Source organism: Urocampus carinirostris, chromosome 6 (assembly GCF_059441175.1).
Source record: "Urocampus carinirostris isolate Australia breed hairy pipefish chromosome 6, RoL_Ucar_1.0, whole genome shotgun sequence".
Classification (NCBI taxonomy): domain Eukaryota; kingdom Metazoa; phylum Chordata; class Actinopteri; order Syngnathiformes; family Syngnathidae; genus Urocampus; species Urocampus carinirostris.
Window position 1 is genome coordinate 14,791,852 of NC_142354.1, and position 7,052 is coordinate 14,798,903.

Below are 7,052 nucleotides of genomic sequence, written 5' to 3' on the forward strand. Positions count from 1 at the left end.
TTCTGGGGTAATATTTCTGTAGTAGTTTATTTGTATTGTAATATTAATGTGATGGTATTTTGTAGTACAGTATTGCTGTAAAATTATTTCGTAGTAATTCTTTAGTATTTTTCTAATATTACACTGGTTGTATTTTTGTAGTATTACTCATGCTCATGCTCATGCTTATTTGTCTTGCAGTATTTCTGGTGTAATATTTCTATAGTAATATTGTTGTATTACAGTATTATTCTAGTATTATTTTTGTATGTATTGTGTTGTATTTTTATCGTATTTCTTTTCAGAACAAAAGCAAAATGATCTATAAAGTCCATTTTTTTAAGCACTTCATTTAGTTTTGTAGTCATTTTGTAGTATTTAGTAGTATATATCTATATATATATATATATATATATATATATATATATATATATATATATATATATAATATACACACATTATATTTCGAACATTTTGGTTTGGAGCATGTGCTAGAAGTTGTTTTGCATTTCCCCCAAAAATACAAGAAACATTATTACCATGTAGCCATTATTACAAGTAGGGTTGAAATGGGATCAAAACCCATTTATTTCGCTGTCTTTCTGCTAGGTAGACGGTGTGAGAAAATCTTGAAACATAAATAGTCAAGCAATCGATATTTCTGTCACAATATTTATTCACAGTGTGTCATCGAGATGGATAGGAATAACAGAGCACTTTGGTCATGCGATCTCTTAAATAAGGTAAACTGAAACACCGTAACAGGTTACGGTATGTGATGTGTTTAGTTATTTTCAAGATAAGAAATTTATGAGTGTTATTTCACTTGATGGAGAGTGATCATGAATCAAGATAAGAACCTTAATGACCTGATGTAACCATTGTTCTAAAAGGAGGTCAGATAAGGCCATGATGGCGGAAGACAGCTTTTGTAATTTATTTTCATTATGAAATGTAAATTTTTCAGATTTTTTTTTTTCCCGCCTTCCCCCCAATAAATGTTTTGTTTTATTGTTGAAACCTTTGGCAGAAAATTACAAGAAATTCATACTTCAGAGCAGGACATATAATTTATTATTTCAGATGACATTGATAACTTGTTATAACGCAGTTCGTCTTTACTCTTTTGCTTTTTTCATTGTGTTCTGTATTCTGACTGGCTACTGACAGAGTAGGTATTTTAGAGCTGTTAAATACTCAGAATCTTATGTACCAGTAGTTACTTTGCAGGTTGAAAACTACTAAAAATTGCAACAATAAAGCAATGCTTATTTTACTCCTCTAGATGGTGGTCTCGGTTTAAATCCAAAGGTTGGTTCAATACATTTCCAGAGTATCTTTAAACTAAGAGTGCCATCCTGAGGAATCAATACCACAAGCTCTTTATAAAACCTCAGTATTTACATTTGAATCCCTAATTATGTTGATCGTTCCAAATATTTGTACAATCTGATATTAATGATCACTACGAGGATTTTAACTAAGACAAGAAAGTTTTATCACATTACCTCGATTTTTGCTAGCCTGCATTGGCTCCCTGTTAACTTAAGATGTGATTTTAAAGTTCTGTTGGTCCATCCATTCATGAATCATCTGCACCGCTTATCCTCAGTAGGGTCGCGGGGGTGGTGGAGCCCATCCTAGCAGTCTTCGGGCAGTTGGCAGGGGACACCCTGAACTGGTTGCCAGCCAGTCGCAGGGCACACAGGGACAGACAAGTCTCTTGGCTCATTCATACTTCGGGACAATTTGGACTGGCCAATTAACCTGACATGCATTTTTTGGAATTTGGGAGGAAACCGGAGTACCCAGAGGATACTCACGCAAGCACGGGGAGAACATGCAAACTCCACACAGGAGGTTCGATCTCATGACCTCAGAACTGTGCCGCACACGCTCTAAGCGTTGCGCTGCCGTGCCGCCGGTTCTGTTGGTAGTATACAAAATCATGCATGGACTTGCTCCCTCATATCTTTCAGATTGAATTTCCCCCTGTGTTATGGTCCGGTGCCTTCGCTCTGAAAACGCTGGTCTACTAGTGATCCCAAGAGACAAGAAGAAATCCGCAAGAAGTAGGGTGTGGTTCAATGGCTGAAAAACCTGAGGGCATCTGCTGTCATCGCTATAAGTGTGGATAACCCTCCCTCAGGTCCCTTTCCTCACATGGTTTGTCTGTGCCTTGCCACAATCATATTTTATCTCTATTACGATTTATTTTGTTTTTATTGTATTTAAACTACTGGGTGTGTCTTTGCATGATGTGTTTTGGGTTGTTGGGTGTGGAGGGGAAAGGGAAATGTACTGTATTGTATGCTTTTATACAGCACTTTGAGTAGTTTTCCTCATTTGCATTTTGTTTTATTTTATAATATATTTTTATACTTGTTTTTTAGCTAAATCGGAAAGAATAATACAGTACTCAAAATGAGCAAATTTATCATGTATGGCAGATCATTTTAACTATTAGTTTTTTATCCTTTTTACTCAAAGGTGGGGTGCGTAGTTTGAAGTGTCCTTAAAAGTTTAAAATTAAACATTTTCTGATTTGGGTACGTGTTAACAATGCCCAACTGAGTTCAAAGAGGCTTTATATATATTTATATATATATATCATCGGTGTTCCGGCCATGTAGCGTGTTACACTGGAGGGAAGGATTTGAGGGTAGGATGGGGGAGAAGAGTGATATGACAGGCGCAGTCACAGTTTTCTTTTATTCCAGGGTGAAAATGGTGAAAGTAAGAAAAGGACAGTTTCAAATACAGTCCAAATGCATACTCAATCCCCCGAAAAGATGGAAAAGGAAGGGTTTATTCGAGCACGTCTGAGAATCATGTACTTGCACGTGCAACAAAGGGAGCTGCAATCGTGATTTCAACCAGAAGAGGGCATCAGTAAGTAGAATATTTTTGAAGTTACATACGCCACCATTAAAGCAATTACTTAAAAAATTGTTAAATATTTTTCCTTTTTTTAAATATTATTGTGCCCATTTTAATTTATTTCCAAAATAAATTCTGGGAAAAGGGAGACAAAAATATTGATAGAAAATAATTTATGAATTTACTATCAGACATTGTTTTTACGAACAAATGAAATACTATTTTAAAAGCGTAAAATCATGTGTTGTTTTCCAACAGTGATAAATTCGCTCATTTTATATATATATTTTTTAACCTTGATAAAAATTGGTCTTAAGGTAAATTGTTTAAATACAATGTATTTGTCAGAACCAGGACAGGAGGAGGACCCAGATGTGTAACATTTACTCACAAGTTTATTGAGATAAAGAGGAAAAACAAGCTCCATCGACCCGGTGCTCGCTGGGCGAGGGAAGCAAGCCGTTCACGGGATCGGAGCGTGTTCGGAATGCGGTAGTGGATCTTCCAAAGCGGGAGATCGGAGCGTGGTCAAACGGGAAAAAGGGGTCGTTAGCCGGGACGGGAGATCAGAACGCAGTCGGGGTCAAAAAATGGGTCGTTAGCCGGGACGGGAGATCGTAACATGGTCGGGGTCAAAAAACGTGTCGTAGCCATAGACAAACGGGGAAATCAGGAACAGACAGATGGGAAACGGGTGAGAAAACGGGACCGACGGGAGTCAGAGTCAAAATGCTTGCTTTGTGTAAACAGCGGTTCGCTGACGGACTGACAAAGGGCGAGTAAAAGCACTAAGCTTAAATAGGAGGGTGAACCAATCAGGTAACCAGCAGCAGCTGGCGACAAACGAGCGGGCACAGATGAGTGTAATGAGTAATCGTGACAGTTTTTCTTATTCTTATATTCTTTTTCGATTTTCTATTTCTAAGAGAATCAAAATGAAATGAAACAAAGTAAAACAAATTAAAATTAGTAAAATTATCTGATATGAATTAAAATCTGTTCTTTTTTCCTATTTTACAGGAAAAATAGTTTAAAATATAGAAACATATGAAAAAGAATACATACGTTTATCAAAAAGTTTATTTTGCAGTGTAAATAAATGTTGGTATTATTCAGTTCTTGAATGTTCGTTTTTTAAACAGTTTTCAATGGATCTTGAAAAAGTTTTTTCAATAAAAATGACAATCAAAGCCAGATTTCAACTCAAAGAAAACCTTTCAGAGCAAGTCCCTCACTTGTCAACTAAAGACATCATGACTCAGGGCATGTTTCCCCAAATGTCCAGATTGGTTAATGCAAACCTCAAGTACTAAGTTAGCTTGAAAAGAGAATAATTACTCCGGCATGACTTGATGCCTAAAGAAGAAAACGTTTATCCTCACTGAAAATCCAATCACATTTCGACAACTTTTCCATGTGACAACCAGCCCCCAAATTTCTCGTGTTACAGCATGGGCTGTGAAACTACTACTTGGGTCTTTGAACATGTTGTATATTTCTTCCCGATATTTGTAGAATACTGTCGAAAACTGCACACTAAAACTCTGCGTGAGGACAGAGCAACCATTGATGGGAGGAACTTGCCCGAGGAGAGGACATTTTTGGACCATAGAGGAGTAGAAGCAGCCTTATAACAACCTGGCTTTGTCGTAATACGGATCGCTCAACAGACTCACTGGAAAACTCATTTTTGCAAAGTTTTTTCGAGTGTTTTTTCAACATGAATGAGATGGAGAGAACTTTTCTTCGTGTTCTGGTGGAGAATGACTGGTAAACAATTTCCCCCCCATCTCCCGACATCTTTTGGATGTTGAAGTTGGGCTAATATCTGGTCAGGTTAGTGTTAATCCTTATTAACTCCAAAAATGGTTGTTTAAAATTAGGCGTGATGGATATGTCTAATAATAATAAAAATAATGATGATAATACATTCTACTTCAAATAGCCTTTCAGGACACTCATGGTTGCTGTACATCGAGTACCAAACAACAATAGAGCAAGAATAAAACAAGCAAGTAATAAATAGCAAATAACGATACAGAGCAGTTAAAAGGGGGCGGTGTGTGAGGCAGATGATCATAAAGAGGCAAGTCTGAAGAGGTGGGTGTTGAGTCTGGGTTTGAATTTGGAAGGAGGTCAGGCGGCAATGAGTTACAGAGCTGGGGGGCTGAGCAGCTGAAAGCTCTGCTCCCCATGGAGCTGAGACTATACATAATCTAGTCTATACGACCAGGAGAGACCCAGTAGTCACACCATCACTTAGTGGACTAAAACTAACCTTGTTCCTAGCAGTGTCTGACACTCATGACAAAAAGTTACCGGACACCCGGGCAGACAACTCTGAAAGTTGCCTGTCCAGCCATAAAGTTTCCTGCCCCATTTTTCACAACTTGAAATGCAATAAGACAATTAATCGCAAAAAACGCGTTGTTGGAAAGTATTAAGGATTGATAATCAGAATATATAACAGAACAACACTTTAAATTTAAGTTTTTTATAAATCTACTCATAACATTCATTTCATGTATGTGAGATCGCTGTTTTCTATCTGCCATTGGTATGTACCTGTATTTAATCATCTTCATTCATGCAATGTTTGCGTTGCGTCATCTGCAACAAGCCACTTGAACTGCTCTTTCCGCGACGCTTTTAATGTACATTTACGTTTTGTAGCGTCATCAATTTTGTTAGCTTCTTTTCAATCTTTCTTCTGGGGCTAAGGTTTTAGCTTGATTCCTAACCACTTATCAATTTTTCTTGTGTTCTATTCGCGTCTACTTTGGAAAATGATATGCAAATGCACGACCTTATAAAGCTCGGGAAAGTCCGGAAGCACAAAGTTATTTGATGCAGGCTTCTGATTGGCTGCAGAGTATGCAAATTGCCCAACGAACCCAAATTGAGTAGGTGTGAAGCACATTGTAAAGCACTTTGGGAGGTCTTCAGTGACTTGAAAAGCGCTATATTCACTACATCAACTACACAGCATCATCTTCAAACAGAAGAGCAGCTTCAGCGACAGACTGCTGTCACAGTCTTGTTCCACGGACAGACTGAGGAGATCATTTCTTCCTCATGCCATGAGGCTCTTTAACTTTACCTGGGGGGGGCACATTAAACCCCACCCCCACATTTGCACATGACCCTATTTTTTATTACAGTATGTATTTTCCATAGCACTATTTAAATACTCTATAGCAAAACAGATTGGGTATTTTTTGAATTCTATATCTTTATTTTATTATTTAATTTTTTTAACACAAGGATACTGCTGGAAGTGGGAATTTCCCTACGAGGATATCTATCTATCTATCTATCTATCTATCTATCTATCTATCTATCTATCTATCTATCTATCTATCTATCTATCTATCTATCTATCTATCTATCTATCTATCTATCTATCTATCTATCTATCTATCTATCTATCTATCTATCTATCTATCTATCTATCTATCTATCTATCTATCTATCTATCTATCTATCTATCTATCTATCTATCTATCTATCTATCTATCTATCTATCTATCTATCTATCTATCTATCTATCTATCTATCTATCTATCTATCTATCTATCTATTCATCCATCCATCTATCTATCTTTTGGACAGCTTTTCAACTCGTTAGTGCCGTGTGGAAAAAGACAAAACATCGTTATATGTCTCAATCCAGTGATTTCCAAGTCACCCTTATTGTTTTACTCTCTTTTCTGACATGAGCTTTGATTAAATACGAAAAAAGGACAACATTCACTCCTTTAAAATCCAATAGTAGAGAGAAACAATGTGTGTTTTTCATCGACACAGCCGAGCTAAACAGTTCTCTCCACATCTGGTACCCAGATGAACTGCATTTAGTGCTTTACCTTTGAACAGCCCTCATATTCCCTTTCCCAGATCCAATGCGTCACGTGCAGGAAACATGCGTCGGGTGATAACTTATCTCAAAACTTGGGATTGCCTTTAAAAGAAATAGAGGAAAAGTCCGACTTTCCCGTTAAAAAACGATCTTTGAAGTCAAACAGGAAAGAGTTTATTCCCGCTATAGTTCTCAAATAAATCGCTGCTGTTTTCTTTCCTTCTAGATAAATCTGTATTTACACTGTAAATGCTTTACAGTTGTCGGGATAATTCCTTGTTACAGGATATGATATGAAGACGGAGAGCCGGACAGAAGCGTGTGAGTTAATGAT